A 20,482-nucleotide genomic window follows, 5' to 3' on the forward strand; every position below is an offset into this window, starting at 1 on the left:
TGTATAAATAAAATAGCATTATTAAAAGTTTAAAAATTCATATTTGCACATGAAAAAGTATATAGACCCTGACCATGTGTTCCGGAGAAAGAAAAAGGTCTGGACAAGCAGACTTTACCCCAAGAACTACTTCAGGGGCCTCTTAGAATACATAAAACTACAAACACTGGAATAATGGAATGGAATATGTAGCACCAGGCTTGAGATGAGGAGACTCTGTGCAAACAAAAAGACTTATGAAAATCAAAAGCATGAGAGCATTTCATCAAAATTATAAGCACAAAATTATAAGAATGCAGAGCAACGGGAACTCTTGAGCACCGTTGGTGGGAATGCAAACTGGTGCAGCCACTGTAGAAAGCGGTATGGAGCTTCCTTAAAATATTAAAAATAGAAATACCGTATGACCCAGTAATTCCCCTACCAGTTATATCCCCAAAGAAAACATTTATTTATTTCAGCATTATTTGTAATAGACAAGAAATGGAAGCAACCCAAGTGTCCACCCATAGATGAATGGATAAAGAAGATGTGGAATTTATATGCAATGGAATATTACTCAGCCATAAAAAAGGATGAGATTTCTTTTCCATCTGGAACAACATGGATGATCCTAGAGGGTATTATGTTAAGCAAAATAAGCCAGTCAGAGAAAGACAAATATCACATGATTTCACTTATTTGTGGAATGTAAAAAACAAAACAAAGAAATAAACAAACAGGCAACATACTCTTAAATACAGAGATCAAACTAGTGGTTGCCAGAGGGGAGGTAGGTCAGAGGCTAGTGAATTAGGTGAAGGGGATTAAGAAATTAAGGAAGTCGTACTTCTAGCTATAAAATATACACGTCATGGAAAAGAAAAGTACAATATGGAGAATATAGGTAATAATATTGTAGTAATGCTGTCTGGTGACAGATGGTGACTATCATCACGGTGAGCAAGGACTAATGCATAGAATTGTTGAATCAATGCGTTGTACGCTTGAAACTAATCTAACATTGTATGTTAATTATACTTCAATAACAAACAAACAAAAACCAAATAGACATCGCCAAGAACTATTTCAGTGCCCTCTAAGAATACATAAAGCTAACACTGAAAACATCATGGAATACTATGGCACTAGGCTTGAGATGACGACTTTGTGTAAACAAAAAGACCCATGAGAATCAAAAGCGTTGAGGCATTTCATCAAAATTACAATTGATTCAGATTGCCTTAAAATTTCCGCTTCTGAAATCTCACACTGAGAAAGTTAGTTGTTCAATTTGACATGGTTAACTCCGTGTTTAGGAAAAAACAACTCTGATAATCCTGCAAAAGATGAGAGGAATTAGGCAGTGGACGTGGGAAGCAGAACCACGGAGACATGGTGAGGGCTTGAACGAAGCAGCGAGGGTAGAATATAAAGAAGATGATTTCTAGAGATTTCCTTGGATACAATGAACAGGAGAAGGCGCCTACTCTCTCCTACAGAGAGTAGGAATGAGGAGACTTTTGGCTATTTACAGAATAGCCAAAGAAGTTTGGAAGTTTGGAAGTTTCCAGATTGAACAACTGGGCTAATAAATAACAAAGTGGGTTTTAAATAACAGAATGCAAGATGGATTTTGTGCTTTCTATTATACTAAGAACTTGCTATGGTTTATTTCATGAATTCTCATGACACCCTTATGAAATGGCTTCTTTAATTATGCTTGCTTTACAGATGAATGGATGGAAGCCCAGAAAGTTTAAGTCAAATATGTCCAATATTACCCATTTAAGAAGTGGTAGGGATGGCCGGTTTTGAAAGTGCATGCATGGCTCTTCCTAACCAGGATGGACAAGGATATGTGCAGGTAGAGAGAGACCCTGGGGTGAGGGGAGGTCTATAGAGGAAGCACCGAAGCAGAACAGATGCCAACAACAGCCACCGTAACTAGCCTGTGAAGCATTTTTCAGAGAACAGGAATTTATCTCTGAGACTGTGTTGAGCAGGCTCTGGCCTCTCTAAGTGCATTTTGGTGAACTTAATCATGGGGTCCATCCAGCCAGCTGCCTGCCTGTTGGTGAATTTCTTCAAGGAAGCTTTGCAGCTAACATTCAGCGCCAATTGTGTTCTGATTGCTTCCACTAAATCAAGAAGAAAATTGAAAAGATTGACATACGCATGCACAAACGTGTGTGGAAGTCTGGAAAGGTGATGATTGGCGCCCCCAGCTATGACCTTTATTTTCCATCGATGGATCCCAGTGAGCGTCAGTTATGTTTGAAGCTGCATAACATGAACTGAAATAAGAGGAATAAATAGGAACTGTTAAAGCCCTTTTCTAGAGGAATTTGGAGCTGATTAAATAACATCATATTTAAGGAAACACTCTGATATCAGACGGAAATGGAAGATAAGCGTCAAAACAAAACACTGACCTACCCAACCAGACTGAGTTATTTTAAGCAACATGAAAACAGGAGCTGATCTACATAGCTTTGATCTAAAGAAACCAGGTGACCATAAAGTATAGAAAGATCCATGGTTCTTATGATTTTCCTTTGAGTCCTCTAAATAGAACAAAATTAGGGTCTAGAGATTGAACAGGAAGGAACAGTGCGAGAAGACAAATTTGGGGGATGGGTTGTGGGCCAACAGCCATGTGTTCCATTAAATTATGATTTTTTTTTCTGGCTTGAGAAATTAGAAGGGGAAAAATTCTACATTCCAATTTATAAAGTATTACATAGATTAGAAAAAAAAAAAAAAAGCAAACCAAATCAAACCAAGAAACAGCCTAGCAGTCTGGTGTAATAAACTCTGGATAATAATACCCTCACTCACTTGGGTGAGATTTTACTGACTGGGTTCTGGAACTAGCAATGATTGTCCTGGGGACTGTTTTATTTCAGAGAGAAACCACTGATTCAGGCAGATTGCCAATGCTAATAAAATTCTTGGAAACTTAAATATTGTTCTCAAAGAGGCGCCCTATATCCATTCTTGACTTCTGCAGATCCTTTTCTTTCGTCTTCCCTTCCCTCTTTTATCCTCCCATTGAGTGCAGGTATTTCTTGAGGCGGGGAGTGGGGGGGGGTTCCCTGCTCTTCTCTTCCTCCTTGAACTCATGCTTCTTCATGACTTCAGCGGCCATCTATGTGATGACTAGTAGGAGGATTCTAACTCCAGTCCCTTTTGCTCACCTGTGTGCCTACGTCTTCACAGGGTAGGTATTACCCCTGGACAAATTCATTTAGATTTACTATTTTCACCTCAATGTATCATGTTAAAAACAAAGGAGGTAAAGACATGTATATGGACAATAAGCATATGGAAAGATGCTCAACATCATGAGTCATTAGAGAAATGGGAATCAGAATCACAGGATACCACTTCACACCTACTAGGGTAGCTATGATCCAAATGAAGGCGGTGACAAGTATTGGCAAAGATGTGGGGAAATTGGAAACCTCACAGATTGCTGGTGTGAAGATGAGACGGTGAAGTCATTTGGCAAAGAGTTTGTTAGTTCTTCAAAGTATGAAACATAAAATCACCATTTGAACCAGGAATTCCATTCCTAGGTACATACCCCAGAGAAATGACATATGTCTGCAAACCTGAATGTACCTGAGTATCCATAGCAGCATTATCAATGAACCATATAACGAAATATGATTCAGCCAAAAAAAGAGAAGGAAGTGCTAATTCATCCTACAACATGGCTGAATCTTGAAAACATCACGATAAATGAAAGAAGTCAGGCACAAAGGCCACGCATTAAATGATTATATATATATATTAAATGGCAACAATAAAGAAAGCCATAAAGACAGAAAGGAGTAGGCTCTGGCTGCCAGGGGCTAGGGGAAGGGGATATGGGAAGTGACTACAGATGAGTCTAAGGTTTCTTTTGGCATGGTAAAAATGTTTGGGAATTAATGGCTACGATTGCACATCGATTGCACAATTGTGAATATACTACAACCATTGAATTGTATACTTTAAAAGGGTACATTTTATAATATGTGAATTATATTCTAATTACAAGCAAACAGATATACTGTGAAAACTGATGATGGGATCCCTGGGTGGCGCAGCGGTTTAGCGCCTGCCTTTGGCCCAGGGCGCGATCCTGGAGACCCGGGATGGAATCCCACATCAGGCTCCCGGTGCATGGAGCCTGCTTCTCCCTCTGCCTATGTCTCTGCCTCTCTCTCTCTCTCTCTCTCTCTGTGTGACTATCATAAATAGATAAAAATTAAAAAAAAAGAAAACTGATGTTTTCACAAAATTTTTGGTAAAGATGTCACCGTCCCCTCTTCAACAGCGATCACCAAGTGCCTGAGTTCACCCCACCAAAATTTATTTGAATGTCCCCTGTGTGTCATGGAGCTAATAGCTAACACATAACCTATCACTCCTCCCATTCCAAGTGTTTTTTGATGTGCTTTATGCATATTAGCTCATTTAATGTTCATAAGGACCCCTCTGAGCACATGAAAACCTCGGGGTGGAGAAGTTACGCAATTGCCTGAGGTCACACTGCTTGTCAACACCAGGGCATGACAGATTTCAAGTCCATATTATAGTCTGACTCCTAAATTGATACTTGCTCTATTGTGACACACTATTATCCAACCCTATACTACGTTCTAGAGCTCACTAAGTGGTTCTAGTACCATTACTATTATGACACTACCTTTGGTCTAACTTTGGCAAAGTGGTCTAAGAGGGGAGCCCTGCTCTTGTGGAGTGAGTTTTCTCATAAATATGTCTGTGAATGTCTGCAACGCAGATGTAATAAGCAGCCTATGTTGTGTTCTACAGAAGAACAGAAAGAGGGATGGCTTCCATGCGGGTGGTCAGAAAGACAGGGGCAGTGGTTGCTTGGAAACTGGGCCTGCCCAGGGCCTGCATTTCAGCAGTGAGGCTGGAAGGTGGGTGCAGGGAGTGCTGAAGGCCCTCACCTGGATCCTGCAGAAGCCTGCACCTTCAGATGCCTGTCCTGATCCCAGACTCTCTCCGTTCCACAGTCTACCTTACAGACTTTTGCCAGACTGATTTTCCTTCAATGTTGTTTAAAACCTGTCTTCCTTAACCAAAAACCTTCAATGGGTGACTGGTTGCCTTTCATGTTAACGCTAAGCTCCTCTTCTCTGCATGTGGGTACGCTGGCCCCTGTCACTCCCCTAATTACAAGGACTCCTTCCGCTGTTCTTCACTGATCTCGCGGGTTCAGAAAAGAAAGAGAGGGGTCCTTATACTTCGCTTCCCTTTTTTTTTTGAAAGCATATGAAAAGCTAAATTTATAACTGTCTTCTAGCAAAGCTTAGGATATAAAAGCATGTGTTTCGTGTACTGGCTTCCCCTTAATTTCCTACTCTCATTTTAGTTCCCATCACTGTTTTTGAGCTATTTAAGATATATTTCATCTTGCTATATCGTGTGTGTAACTAGAAGGGGGAAGAAGAAATCAGATGTTTTTGAAACAGGAGGCCCACGGACCCACCTAATTTGTCTTCTTAAGAGAACCTTGCCTTTCTTAGGAAAAGGCCTTGCTGAACCCTAGGGTGGTGAAGTCAAAGCCCCTGATGGTATTAGACTAGAGGCAGAGCGACAACACAACAGAGCATCAAGGGGCACCCTATAACAGGTTCGGAGGAACTTGGGAGTTGACCTGGTGATATGGCAATCAGCTTTGAGAGCAATGGAGCAGTGGATTCTTGGGGGAGTGGATGGGGCCCTGTCACAGAGCATGAGGCCACAGCTTAGGCAGGGTGGCCTACAAGAAATTCCTAGCATCAAGGATGGCTGAGGAATTTTTAAGATGTTTGGTACTCAGTTGACAGTTGTTTTTTGCTCTGTGCTATGTAATCACCCGTGGCCCTCACAAGCCTTCAGTAAGAGCCTATCACTCATAGTAGCCCTGGGCCATGGGTGATTGGGGCAGTAGAGCACAGGGTCGGTGCCCCACAGAATAGAAGTGATGCCAAAAAAAGAATGGCAGCCACAGAACCCAAGAGGGAGAGGTGCTGCAAGGTTGTGAGAGCAAGCAGACCCCCATGGAGACCAAGGCTGAAATTTATATGGGAGATCTCTCTTTTCCTTTGGACATAATACAAGAAGGAGAACCTTGCAAGGGGGCACCAGAGAGATTAGAATTTACCAAAGATAAGGTCTGTAGATAATTGTGTTCTACATTTTATAAACTGCCCTACATTCTTCCCAAGGAAGACAGAATGGAAAAGAAAAAACACTCCCACTCTGCATCCATTCACATAATCTTTCTTTCTTGAAAGGGTCTCTCTCTCCCTCTGTGTGATTCAGGGCCTGAAGTCCATATCCTGCCCCCAGGATGGAGCTTGTGCTGCTTTGTCCTTCACTACTTCCTATTCTTCCTCAAGGGGTGGCACCGTGTGTGTTACCAACCCTCCAGGTGATTCTATATATATATATAAATTTATTTTTTATTGGTGTTCAATTTGCCAACATATAAAATAACACCCAGTGCTCATCCCGTCAAGTGCCCCCCTCAGTGCCCATCACCCAGTCACCCCCACTCCCCGCCCACCTCCCCTTCCACCACCCCTAGTTCATTTCCCAGAGTTAGGAGTCTTTCATGTTCTGTCTCCCTTTCTGATATTTCCCACTCAATTTTTCTCCTTTCCCTTCCAGGTGATTCTAATGCAATGCTACACTTGGAGAACCAGGACAGGGACCAGAGGCGCCTGCTGGAGTGGCAATCCGGTCACATCTCTTTCCAGGTCTGTGCCATCTGATGGAGTCCATCTCACTCCTCCAAAACTCAAAGTATTTGTAATGCCCGTCCACGTCCCACATGTACATAGGTTGCATTTTTACCTCTATGACCTCATTTGCCCCACCCCTCACGGTCCCTGGCACTCATTTCCTCTGGTCACTGAGGCCAGGTTTGCTTCTGCCTCAACACATTTACTGGGGCTGCTTCCTCTGCCTGGAACTCTCTTCCTCACCTCCTTCAAGTTCTTTCTTCTGGGAAGCCTGCCCCAGTCACACTATTTGTAATTAGATTCACCTCCACTATGGAAACCACCTATTCCTCTCTGGCTTATTTTACCCACAGCATTGATCTGTATATAATGTTGCATATAGTTTGGGGTCCCTGGGTGGCTCAGTGGTTGAGCATCTGCCTTTAGCTCAGGGAGTGATCCCAGAATCCTGAGATCGAGTCCTGCATTAGGATCCCCGCATGGAGCCTGCTTCTCGCTCTGCCTGTGTCCCTGCCTCTCTCTCTCTGTGTCTCTCAGGAATAATAAGTAAAATCTTTTTTTAAAAACTTGCATATATTTCACTTCCTCAAACTTTTAATTATTTGTGTTATTTTATCAGAATGTAAGCCCCAAGAAAGCAGAGATCTTATTTCATGTTTTCTTATTTTGCTCATTAATATAGTACTTGATCCATGTGGTAAAGCATATTCAATAAACACCTGTTGAATGAGTGAATATAACACCAATCTTCTGTCTTTTCATTGTTCATGGACTACTCCACCCATCGTAGTCTTTGTGGCCAACCAGTTTGTAAGATCCATGAGAAGAGCTAACACGTCCTGGGTGGCAGTCTTCCCCACCAGCCTAGCGAAATGCTGAGAACGTAAAGAGCACAAGATGCTCCTTGATTCTAGGTCTCACCACAATTGTCCCACAGACTTGAGATTCAAGACAGAAAGCCCATGCAATGCCCCATAAATATCTGGAGCTCTCTCTCCATCACTCCTTCCAACACAGAGTTCGAAGCTCCAAGCCTGCCTCCTCTCCCTTGTCCAGCTATAATTTCTAGTCATTTCCCCTGACATGCAAAGAATCCACCTCTCCCTGGCTGCTCTCTCCACCCCCAGGCTGTTGCCTGCTCAGGCATCCTCCATCTGTCCCTCACCCTAGTTCCAGCGACCCAGCATGACAGCTGAGATCTATAATTTATTAGTACCCTTCTGCTGGGCCTTTTCTTTCTTCCTTTTTCTCGGGCATCATTGGTACACAGCCTTAGTCAGCACCATCAGAAGGGCTGCAGGTGTTTGAAAGGCCCCCAAATGGAGGTAATCTGAATCAAGCATTGGGCTAAGATAAGCAAATTTGAGATTCTGGAACATGCTGTTCTGGGAGAAAGAAAAGTCTTTATCACTTTAAACAATGTCCTGGCATCTCTCTACTACCCTTCTTATTTGCATTTGACTGAATGTGTAGTAAAATCACATTTTGTGCTTTGAAGAGACATGTATATTGATGGAGGCTAAGAACCTCTGAGAAGAGGGCCAGACAGTACACATGAGTTGTCTTCTCAAACCTCAGTAGGCAATATGTGTTTTTAATAATTATCTGGTAATTAACAGCTGTGATTCGAAGCCCTTCATTTGGAAAAAATAATAATAATTTTACTTCCTGGTGCCAGGAGCCAGATGGGCAGCCAAAGAGAGAAGCCTCCAGCTATGTAGCAGACAAGTAGAGAAGGAAAGGTCCATGAGCCTCCTTATCACCCTGCAGCTGGCACAACATCTGGACAACAGAACAAGGCAACAGCACAGATACCTGCACCTCCCCAACCCCAACATGCATGTTTGTCCATTTAGTGCTAATTACAGTATTGGTTTGTAATCCCTGCTATAAAAAAAACTATAGTCCCTCCCTCTACTTACTTGTTCTAAATGACCTCTTTCAAAAGATCCACTGCTTGATAAGTAATGTCAAACTGGGAAATTATTTTGAAATATCATAACCAGGAATTTGTTACTTGGTTCAAAGACATTGCACTGGCCCTCAGGCTTTCCTGAAGCTTGCTACCACCATGTCAACCATCTCCCCTTCCCCTGCTGATCCTGTAACTTCAGTGTCAGTCAGGAGCAAACCACCTTCCCAACATCATGTATTAGTAACAGATCTTCACAGTATCTTCACAAATATCTCTCTCTAGTACACACATGCACACACACACACACACACACATTTCTTTGCTGAAGATATCAGGGGAAAAGAGTTAAGACAAAGGAGAAGGATAGCAAAAAGCAAACAATCTGTATATATTTTTATTATATTTCTCATTAAGCTCGGTTTCAGGTCTCCCAGAGGCATGGGGTATGAGGGCTGGAGTTGATCTGCTCGGCTGAAATCATTTGAAACTTGACATGGATTTGAGGGCTCTGTTGTGGCCACAGAAAGAAAAAGAGGAAGGATGGATGGAAAGAAAAAGGGAAGGAAGGAGGGAGAGAGGAAGGAAGGAGGGAAGTGTGGGAATTGTCTTCTATGACTTACCCTGCTTATCCCTGTATTTGTTTATGCCTGTATACCTATATGTTTAACATGGCAGAGATACCATACAGCAGAACCATCAAGGAGAAGACTGAATCCCAATCCAGCAGTTATGTGATCTACATCACTTGAGTGGAAGAGGATCAGTGGTAAGTGATTCTTGGCTCTGCATGATTCCATCCATCACCACAAACAATAGCAAAGCTGCAGTTGCCTTTCCAATCCTGCTTTGAGGAGCTTAATATTTTGATGGTTGCCATGGCAAGCAAGCTTAAAACACCACTGGATGATATGAATGGCAAAAGATAATGCTTTATAATTTTCAGAGGACACTTTGAAAGGAGGATTTTGATATCTCCAGTTTTTAAAATTTATTTTTTATTTTATTTTTAAGTATGCTCCACACACAGCATGGAGCCCAACATGGGGCTTGAACTCATGACCCTGAGATCAAGACCTGAGCTGAGATCAAGAGTTAGGAGGCTTAACCAACTGAGCCACCCAGGCACCCTGGTATCTCCATTTTTTTTTTTTTTTTATGATGGAAAGAATTACAAGTTGAGGACCAGTAGAACTAGATGCCAGTTTCAGATCTGCCATTAAATAGCTATGTGACCCTGGGTGGTATGTCACTTAGCCTCTCTGGGCAGAGGGGTTCCTGTTCTGAAAAGTGAGAAAATAGTAATAAATGCTAACTACTGGGTTGTTAGGATAGTAATAATGTAAGTTATGATCAAGCAGTTGGAATCTGGCCTTTCCTCTCTGATAACCAACTGGGAGATTTCAGACATTTCACTTAACCTTTCTGGGTCTTCATTCCTCAGTGAAAAAAATAGAAAATAAAGATGCACATTATAGACATTGTGATTGTGTGATACCAACAATAGATAAAGAAAAGCTGGTACCTCAGACCAGCAAACCACAGGGAAGAAAAATAGTTCTGATGGGCTTGCAATGTTCTTATTCGGGACCTATTGACTCTAGTTGTGACCCTACCACTCTCTAGTGGCCCTGAAGCTCCCTCTGAGTTTGCGGATGCTAAACCAAATGAGTCAGGCATTTACTGTGATCGTCACTGTAATCCTCACCTGTAGAATCTATTAGAAAGTAAAAGATAAAACATCAGCATATTTATTTTCATCGATACGTTATCTCATCTTTCTCCTTCACTCTCTGTCAGGGTTAGCCAAGATTTTGAACTCTGTATGTTTCTAAATTAAAACGTGGATCCAATTATAAATGTCTTGGAGAATGACCTTGGAATCTTACCCTATAGTAAAAAGTGCCAAGGGAACCTCACCAAAGTTTTCCTTTTGGCAGTAAGTAATAGGTGTTCCTGTCACTTTCATACCAAACGATTCACTCTTACTGGTTGTAGTTTGTGAGGGAAAAGACGACAGGCTAGAGATCCAGAATACCTACATTCAGAGAGCTGGTGTGCATGTCTAGAAACTTGGAGGACATTATTTAAGCACATAATGATATTGACACAATGGAGGCCAGATGATTGAAAAAATAATAATGAGAGTAATTATAATTATACTCGCATCTGTTATTTTGTATTGAACATTGACTGTATGCCAGGCATTGTGCTTAATGCTTTGCAATTATTATTTTCTTTAGTTCTCACGACAACCCTAAGAGAGAGAGACAATGCAATTCCTACTGTACAGGTTAAGAGACTGAGAGGAGGGGTAAGGAAGTTGAGTAATTTCCAACTTGGTAGATGGAGGAGGGATTCATATTCAGGCATATTTGACTCCGAAGCCGGTGCTCTTAGCCACTACCCATAAATAATATTTATTGAGTACCTATAATGTGCTCTGTCTATTATAAACATTATTTCATTTTATTGATCTCAAAATACTAAAAGCGATTAGTATTATAATATCTTTATATAATAGATGGGAAAACTAAGTCTCAGAAAGTTTAGGTAATTTACCCAAGACCACCCAACCCCTAAATAGAGGAATGAGGAGTCTATTCTGTCTCTTTGCTCCCAGATGAAATTTGAGAAAGATAGGTACAAAGGAAAAATAAATCCTGCAGTCTCCTGAGATCTAGTAATAATTCTGCTGTTAATTAGCTGGGTTGTTCTGGTTTCTCAGGGTCACTTATCCTAATTGGGCAAAAGGATTTTTTTTCAGAGGGTAACAACAGTATGTACTTTAAAAGATATTTTCTATTGTTCTTTCTACTTTTAAAATCATTGATTTATAGTGTCCTGATTTTTAAATAGGAAAGAAAAACATCCTCCATAACTAAAGAGGGAAGTATTTCTGTGTACAAACTGGGAGGTAAAAGATGGTAACAATGATTATTTAAGTACTTACAGTGGACTAAGCATTTGCCCTAGTGTGCTGCTCATTTAAATCTCACAAAACCCAGTATAAGGTAAGTTCTTCTTATCGCTCCCATTTTATACATAAGATGTTGAGGCAAAGACAGGGTACATACATAATGTCTCCAAGATCTCTCAGACAGTAAGCAGTGGAGATGGGGCATGATTTCTGGTCGCCTATTTCATAGTAAAACATTATAATATAATCTGAAATCAAAGTAGTGTATTAGCTTCATGGTGGTCAAGATGGTGCTAAATTTTATTAGCTATGCAGGACAACATTGCAGAAAGAGTTGAAGAACAGATGTTAGGCTAACCTGAATTTGAATCCGCATATTACCACCCTCACTAGGCTGCCAGTTTTACCAAATAAAAGTTCAGTCTGGTCTATTTTCTCCACCCCTTTAATAATCTCCAGTATCTGTTGAATGTATGAATTATTTGGGGGAGGGGGTGGAGCCAGCCTTACAAATATTATATTGTCTGGTCCCAAAGCCTAAGAGATTTCTGTTTCCAGAAGTACCTTGCAGAATAAATTAATATAGATCTGACCAAAGCTAAGCATTCCTGAGGCAGCAGAAACAAATGGCTTGATATTCGAAGTTAGACACACTGAATCTAACAAGGTGTGTGGCCTCTCTGAGTCTCCACTTGTTTCTCCATAAAGCTGAGATAATGTTGTCATACTTGCTTGTGAGAATTCAAAGCAATAACTGTCAAGCACCTGGCACACTGCTCGGCATAATGTAGACGTACAATAATGGGCAACTTCTCAACTGTCTTCTAAAAAAATGTCAACTGAAGCAGTAGCATCTGTAGCCTGCATGGGTCATCTCCTTTATTTATTTTTTTTTTGGTCATCTCCTTTTTTGAATCATAATATCATGTTTCTCTGTTCTAAGGAAGCACCCACTGAATACCTGGGAGAGGGCCTATGTTTCCTTCCATGAAGGAGTTTAAGATAACTTACAGCAAAAATATACTCAAGGTGAGCATGAACATCGTGTAGGAATGACATCTTACAGAGAAAAAAAAAAGGCAGTCCACAATCTGGGCATGCTCAGAATACAGTAATTTCTAATCATTCGCAACTTGTCCCCTTATGAGTGTCTCCTAAAGTTGAGGCTGTTGTTACTTTTCCACTTAGATCTTGGAGAGTGAATTTCCCAGTGGATGTAACGCGTGATGACTTGGCTCCTCAGCCTCCATTAGTATTGATGGAGCACAACAGGATGCTTAAAATAAACAGGGTCCCTTTGGCCTCCATAAATGCCTCCACACTTAGTAAATAAGTAGCATGTTTAGCTTGGAATCACAGGCATTAAATGGCTTGTTGTCAAGTTCCTACAGCCCTCCAAGGACCATTCAGAAACTTATTATTTCTCTGTCTTGGCCCTCTCGAGGCAGTGTCCTCTCTACCATATTAAGCCTGCAAGTCTATCGGTTCTCATGCTTCTGTTATGAGCATCCTCCATGTGACCTTTGCAGTTTCACTGCTATGGGTTATTAGGAGCTCCCTTCTCCCTGAATGTTCTCTCCAACATTATGTAGCTGGCACAGCCAAACAGCTGCCTTTCCTGGGCAACACTGCATGGTTTCCCCTAGCTTCAAAAGCAGACAGCTGACTTCTGCTTCTGGCCGAGATGGAGTAACAGGCAGCAGATTACCCTCCTATCTGAAACAACAGTAACTCGAGCAAGAAGAACAAAACAGGGGGCAGTGGTTTTCAAGACACTGAACATCAGACACTGAAAAATAGTGACCCCAGAGAGATGGAAAACCAAATGAGTTTAGCCCTGCAATCGTCCTAGCTGACTGCCTGCAGAGAGATCCCAGGCATAGTGCAAGGAGGGTAATCAGGCAAAGCCTAGAGGACTCCCTAAATTGACCAGCTAAGAGATCTGGGAAATGAAAGCAGAGTTCTCAGAACAGAATATCAGGGAGGAGAATACCTGCCCAGAGAGAGAACCCCAAAGATTTGTAGAGAGTTCCTTTGCATATTCAGCAGAGTAGTTAGTGCATGTGAGGGTGAAACTATCAAAGTCTGGGGAAAGAATCATGCAGAAGATTGGAGGGAACAGTATTCAGCACTCATAAAGGGTCAGGTATTGTGTCTATTCCTATCAGCCAGATGTGAAAAACTAAGATTCTTGAGGCATTGAGTCTAGTACTCATAAACACCTTGCCTCAGTAGGGGGTCTGCCATTAAACAATGCACTGATGTCACCTGACAAATCTTAAAAGTAAAATCCAAAAGAAATTGAATTCGTAGACAAAAACTCTCCCACCAAAAACCATGTAAGCCAAAATGTCTTCATTGGTGAATTTCATCAAACATTTAAGGAAGAAATAATATTAATTATACAGAAACTCTTCCAGAAAATTAAAGTGAAGGGGAAAATTCCCAATCCATCCCATGTGTCCAGAATTATCCTGACACCAAAATTGTAAAAGGATTAAAACAAACGCAAACGATGGAATGATACCCCTCATGAACACATACACAAATCTTCTAGAACACATACACAAATCTTCTAGACAGCATTTTAGTAAGTTAAATTCAACAATATTTAAAATGGATATATCAGGGCTGTGCAAGTTTTTTTTTTTTTAATGATAGTCGCACAGAGAGAGAGAGAGAGAGAGAGAAAGAGAGAGAGAGGCAGAGACACAGGCAGAGGGAGAAGCAGGCTCCATGCACCGGGAGCCCGACATGGGATTCGATCCCAGATCTCCAGGATCGCGCCCTGAGCCAAAGGCAGGCGCCAAACCGCTGCACCACCCAGGGATCCCCTGCAAGTTTTATCCTAGGAAAACAAGTTTAGTTTGAGATTTTAAAAAGTCAAATCAATGTAACTCATGATATTAATAAGCTAAAATAAGAAAAGCATAATTATCCCAACAAATAAGAAGAAAAGCACTTGACAAAGTCTAATACCCATTCCTGATTAAAGGGTAAAAATATCAACTAATTAGGAAAACTTCCTCAATCTAATAAAGAGCATCTGTGAAAAACTGATAGCTTTTAGAATATATTAAAATAAAAGGAAACATGTTTCCCTTGTAAAATCAAAGACAAGGATGTGTCTTTCCATGATTTCCCTTCAACTTTGTACTGGAGGTTCTACCCAATGCAATAAGGCAAGAACAAAAAATAAAAGGCACCAAAATTGAAAAGGGAGAAGTAAAACCTATTTGCAGATGATGTAATTGCCATTATAGAATATCTGATGAAATCTATAAAAAAAGCTATTGTAACTAATGAGTGTAGAAATGTTGCAAGGCGAAATACTCTATGCAAAATCAATTGAGTTTCCATATACTATCAATAAGTGATCTGAAATTTAAATAAAAAAGATAACACCATTCAGAAAAGCATTGACAATTTAAATACTTAGGGCTAAATCTGGCAATGGATATCCAAGACCTGTACCCTAAGGATTACAAAACATAACTGAAATAAATTAAAGAAGACCTAGATAAATAGAAACAAATACTATGTCAGTCACGGACATTATTTTTGAGGTGGCAATTTTCTTAGAATTAATCCATAGACTTAATACAATCCCAACCCAAATATTGCTAGTTTTTTTTTAGTAGTAATTGACAAACTGATTTTAAAATCCACATGGTAATACAAAGTACACCAAATAACCAAAACAATTTTGAGGAAAGCGAAGTTGGAGGCTTAACATCATCTGATTTGGAGACTTGTCACAGTTACAGAAAACAAAACAGTGTAGTATTAGCAAAAGGACAGAAAAATAGATCAATGGAACAAAACAGAGTCCAGAAATTGACCCACAGTTATAAAAGCTGCCTTTTTTGTTTTTGGTGTTTTTTTTTTTTTTTCCACAAAAGTGCTAAGACAACTCAATGGAGAAAAGATACAATCTTTTCTACAAACAGTGCTGAAACAATAAGATATCTATAGCTTTCAAACAAAATTCAATCCGTTCTGTGCACCATATACAAAAATAACTCAAAATGGATCAAAGACCTAAATGTAAAATCTTCTTTAAAAAAAAGCATAAGAAAAAACCTTTCTGACCTTGGGTTGGGTAATGATTTCTGAGATGTGATACCAGAACACAATCTATAAAAGAATAAAATGATACATTGGGCTTCAGTAAAATTTAAAATTTCTCCTCTTTTAAGGGCACTGTTGGGAAAATGAAAAGATAAGCCACAGACTGGGGAACAATATTTCAAATCATATATCAGCTAAAGAACTTAGATCCAGAATATATAAAGAACTTCCAAATTCAAAAATAAGAAACAAAGCAACCCAATAAAAATTGGCAACAGATTTGAACAGCCGTAATACCAAAGGACATATACAATTAGTAAATAAGCACACAAAAAGATGCTGAGCTTTATTAGTCATTGAGGACTAAAAACCACAATGAGATACCACTACCTCCTCATTAGGATGTGTTTATACTCATCTAATCATTCTAATTATTTCATAAATAGCTAACCATACACTTATTATATAATTGAGCAATTCTATTCCTACTTATTTTCTCAAGAGAAATAAAACCATTGGCCATACAAAGTCTTGTTTATTCTTACAATGAAATACTACTCAACACTCAAAAAGAATAAACTACTTGATAAATGCAACATGCATAGAATCTCAAAATAATTATGTTGAGTGAAAGTCAGACAAAAGGTAATATGTACTAGGTGAAACCAAATATATAAAACTCTAGAAAATGCAAATTAATTTATGGGACAGAAAGATCGTGGTTGCATCTGTGGGGAGGGAGATAACAGGAAGGAGGGTATATGGTGACCAGACCTCAACAAAATTCACAAGTGAACAGATACATTAAAAATGATTAATTGTCAAGCTTAAATATGTACAGTTTATTGCATATCAATTATACCTCATAAAGCAGTTAAAAATAGCAAATAGTGATTGGTGGAGGAAATAGCCTGAAATGCTAAAATAAATCTTCCCATCTGTTCGTCCTATTCACCTTCGATCTAGGTTTTTCCTGAACTCTGCAAACTGACTTGCTTTGGGGAAATTTTGCTGCATTTACTACGTGAGGAACTTAGCTGTGACAGCCTTCCTCTTTGCATTACCTCTTTCCCTGTGAATCTGTTCTGTAAACAAAATTGCATCCAGTGCCGGCATGATATGCAGGGTACTTCTAATAGCTTCTGTGGTGAGGTGAATTGTGTTATGTTCAAGTCCTAACCCCAAATACTTGTTTATGTGACATTATTTGGATACAGGGCCTTTTCAGAAGAAATTAAATGAAGGCATGGTGTTATGTCTTTATTGCCTTTCTACGAAATCCATATGTTGAAGTCCTAACCCCTAGGACCTCAGAGTGTGACTTCATTTAGAGATAGGGCCTATAAAGAGGTGATGAAATTAAAATGAGGTTGTTAGACTGGACCAAAATGCAATCTGATGGTATCCTAATGAGAAAAGGAGATTTAGAGACACGCAGAGATACTAGGGGCATGCTCATAGAGGAAAGGCCATGAGCACACAGCAGGAAGATGGTCATCTCGAAACCTAGGGTTTCAGAAGAAAACAGCCTCTTCACAAACCCAGGTCTTTGGTCATACTGGATTAGAACCTATCCCTACACCCAATGACTGGTATCCTCATATAGGAAAGGAGAGGAATTTCAAGAGACACACTAGAGAAGAGAGTACCATCTGAAGACAGAAGCAGATACGTGCATATGTGCATCAGCCAAGGAATAAAAAAGATCACTGGCAACCACCAGAAGGTAGCAGGAAGGTAGGAACAGAGGCCTCCTCAAAATCTCCAGAAGAAACCAAGACTCTCAGCACCTTTATTTTAGTTTTTCAGCCCCCAGAACTGTAAGAAAATAAATTTCTGTTGTGTTAAGCCACCCAGTTTGTGGTAATTTGTCATGGCCGCTGTAGAAAGCTAATGCAGCCTCTAAAAATCTTTTCTTTCTTTCAGTGCCGGAAATCAGTTTTGATATGTTGATAGGTGCAAATCACATATCCGAAAAAAGGTTAGTATCCAAAATATGTAAAGAATCCGTACAACTCAATTACAAAAAACCCTCCAGATAATCCAATTAAAAAATGGGCAGAGGATCTGAATAGACATTTCCTCTGAATAGACACGTCTTCCAAAGAAGATGTACAGATGGCCAACAGGCAGATGAAAAGATGCTCAACATCACTAATCATCAGGGAGATGCAAATCAAAACCACAATGAGGTATCATCTTACACCTGTCAGATTGGCTATTTTTTAAAAGCTAAGAAATAACAAATGTCGGCAAGGATGTGGAAGAAGGAAACCCTCAGGCATTGTTGGTGGGGATGTAAATTGGTGCAGGCACTGTGGAAAATAGTATAGAGGTCCCTCAAATAAATAAATAAATAAATAAATAAATAAATAAATAAATCTACCATAGGATTCAGCAATTCCATTCCTAGGTATCTATCTGAAGAGAAGAAAAACACAAATTCAAAAAGATATATGCATCTCTATATTCATTGCAGCATTATTTATAACAGCCAAGATATGAAGACAATCTAAGTACTCATTGATACTTGGAATACTACTTGGCCATAAAAAATAATGAAATCTTGCTCTTTGCAACAGAATGCACCTATGCACCTATGCTTTCACATAGCATTTCACTATGCTAAGTGAAATAGTTCAGAAATAAGACAAAACCCACATTGTTTCAGTTATATGTGGAATCTGAGAAACAAAACAAATAAAGAAAACAAAATAAAACCTAGATTCATAGGTACAGTGAAGATTGGTGGTGAGAGGGAGGGTGATTAGGGGAGTTAAGGGAGGGTGAAATGAGTAAGGAGGATCAGAAAGTACAAACTTCCAGTTGTAAAATATTAAGTCATAGAGATGTAAGGTACAGCATGGGGAATATAGTCAGTAATTTTATATTAAATATTTATTTATTTTTATTTATTCATGAGAGACACAGAGAGAGAGGCAGAGACACAGGCAGAGGGAGAAGCAGGCTCCCTGTGGGGAGCCTGATGCAGGACTTAATTCTGGGACCCCGAGGCCTCGACCTGAGCCAAAGGCAGATGCTCAACCACTGAGCCACCCAGGTGCCCCATTAATTTTATATTAACCTTCTGTGGCAACAAGAAGTCACTAGACATCATGGTGATCATTTTGCAACATATACAAATGTCCAATTATTATGTTTTACATCTGAAGCTAATCTAATATTTATGCTAATATAATGTTCTATTATACTTCAATAAAAAAGAAAAAGAAACTACACCTTCCTATTTCCTATTTTAGCTGGGCCTCAGCTATATGCCTACAGACTACATTTCTCTGTCTTCCTACAGTAGCTATGGTCATGTGACTAAGTTTGAGCCAATTATATATAAACAAAAGAGGAGTGCACTGTTTGCCCTAATTTTTTTTTCCTCTTTACTAACTGGGAATTGGTGAAAACTGGAACAATGGTGGAGACCAACGGTTGGAGATGACAGAGCAACTGTGTGGCCTTAGTCTACTTACTTCTGAAATGTCAGGTGAGAGAGAAATAGAATCCCATGTTGGTTTGGGAGGGTGGCCTATTCCCTAGTTAATTCCCACATATCTCATGACTATCCCTTTACCTGTCTTATGCCTCTGGTTCTTAGAAACTAGCATTCATTGTGAATTTTCCTGAGGCACCTGGCATGATTTCATATATAAAAGGATCTCACTTCTTTCTTTTATCATTAAAAACATTTACAAAGCAGGTGTGGTTCTAGTACTGCTTCAGCTTGTAAAATTAAAGACCCTGATACAGTAAATGTCAATGATCATAAATCAAGTGAAGAAGCACCACTCAGCCCACTCTGCCTGGTGTCCCGACCACGGGAAATGGCAAAGGCTGGGGAAGTTGGCCTATTGCCATATCTGCAGAACGACAAGAGCAATGTGGTGTCAAACGTGTCACGGCCATCACGGGGTGACAGTGGACAAGAGTGCACTCTGGAAGGGCAGTGCTCTATGCAGATATAAGCCATAGGCCTTACATCGATGCTACTCCTAATGGTGCCGATTTCTTCTTCCATAATGCGGCACATTTTAGTTCATTCCACAATGAGAGGAGCGGGCCTGAGTAAGACCTGGAAGCTAAAGGAGAAGTGGATATGGTTGTCTGCCTGTAGCAGGCATTTTCCCAGGGAGGAAAAAAAAAAAAATGCTCAGAAAGAGAGAAAAGTTTTTTCAGAGACTAGTTCTCTAAAAGATAGAAAATAATGAATTGGGCCTAGGAAGTTAAAAAAAAAAAAATCACTCCAGACACAATTGCTCCTGGTGGCAGGAAGTGTTAATGAGGCATTTAACATTTGGACTTCACTTAATAGCTGAGGCTAAGTTGAGACAGGCTAGGCTGAACCATGTAGATAGGAGGAGGACAATAAAGTAAATGGTTAGAAACAGAACTTTATCACAGTTAAGTGGCAACAATACCCTTTTGTGCTTAGCCGGATTGTTATCTTTTCTCTCTCTCTCTTTTCCTTGCATGTATGGCATTGTGTAGTTTATATTTAGAACATGTGCTCAACTATTTTCTATTTTGTTGCTCTAAAAATTTCCATTTCTTTATAATTATATACCCAGGGTGCAGCATGACATTCTTGTTTTCCCATACAAAGACAGACTAAATTCCTAGCCTTATACTGTCCTAAAGAGGCGTCAGTATAGCCTGGAAGTCTTATAAGTCTCAGGGGCTGGCCCTGCCTCCAGAATTTCAGATTCATTGAGTCTGGAGTGGGGCCATAAAATCTGCATTTCTTATCACTTCCTCAATGCTGTGGATGCTGCTGGTATTGGGATTACAGTTTGAGAACCTCTAGATTAGTGGATTAAGGAAAATAGGCCGAATCTTATG

The 20,482-nt window shown here is 39.9% G+C and overlaps 1 protein-coding gene and 2 long non-coding RNA genes across 3 annotated transcripts in view; 2 read left to right on the top strand and 1 right to left on the bottom strand.

Moving 5' to 3' along the window:
* The window catches only part of NTM (neurotrimin), a 934,064-nt gene that overhangs the window by 578,750 nt on the left and 334,832 nt on the right, over positions 1-20,482 (bottom strand). The window lies entirely within an intron of this gene.
* LOC111095776 lies at positions 6,282-9,148 on the top strand. The gene is made up of 3 exons (XR_005359037.1): positions 6,282-6,415; positions 6,655-6,743; positions 8,407-9,148. It is a non-coding gene; the product is annotated as an uncharacterized LOC111095776 (long non-coding RNA).
* Positions 9,298-17,537, top strand: LOC111095775. Its single transcript, XR_005359036.1, has 3 exons — positions 9,298-9,409; positions 12,504-12,589; positions 16,598-17,537. It is a non-coding gene; the product is annotated as an uncharacterized LOC111095775 (long non-coding RNA).

Source organism: Canis lupus, chromosome 5 (assembly GCF_011100685.1).
Source record: "Canis lupus familiaris isolate Mischka breed German Shepherd chromosome 5, alternate assembly UU_Cfam_GSD_1.0, whole genome shotgun sequence".
In the NCBI taxonomy this organism is placed as follows: Eukaryota; Metazoa; Chordata; class Mammalia; order Carnivora; family Canidae; genus Canis; species Canis lupus.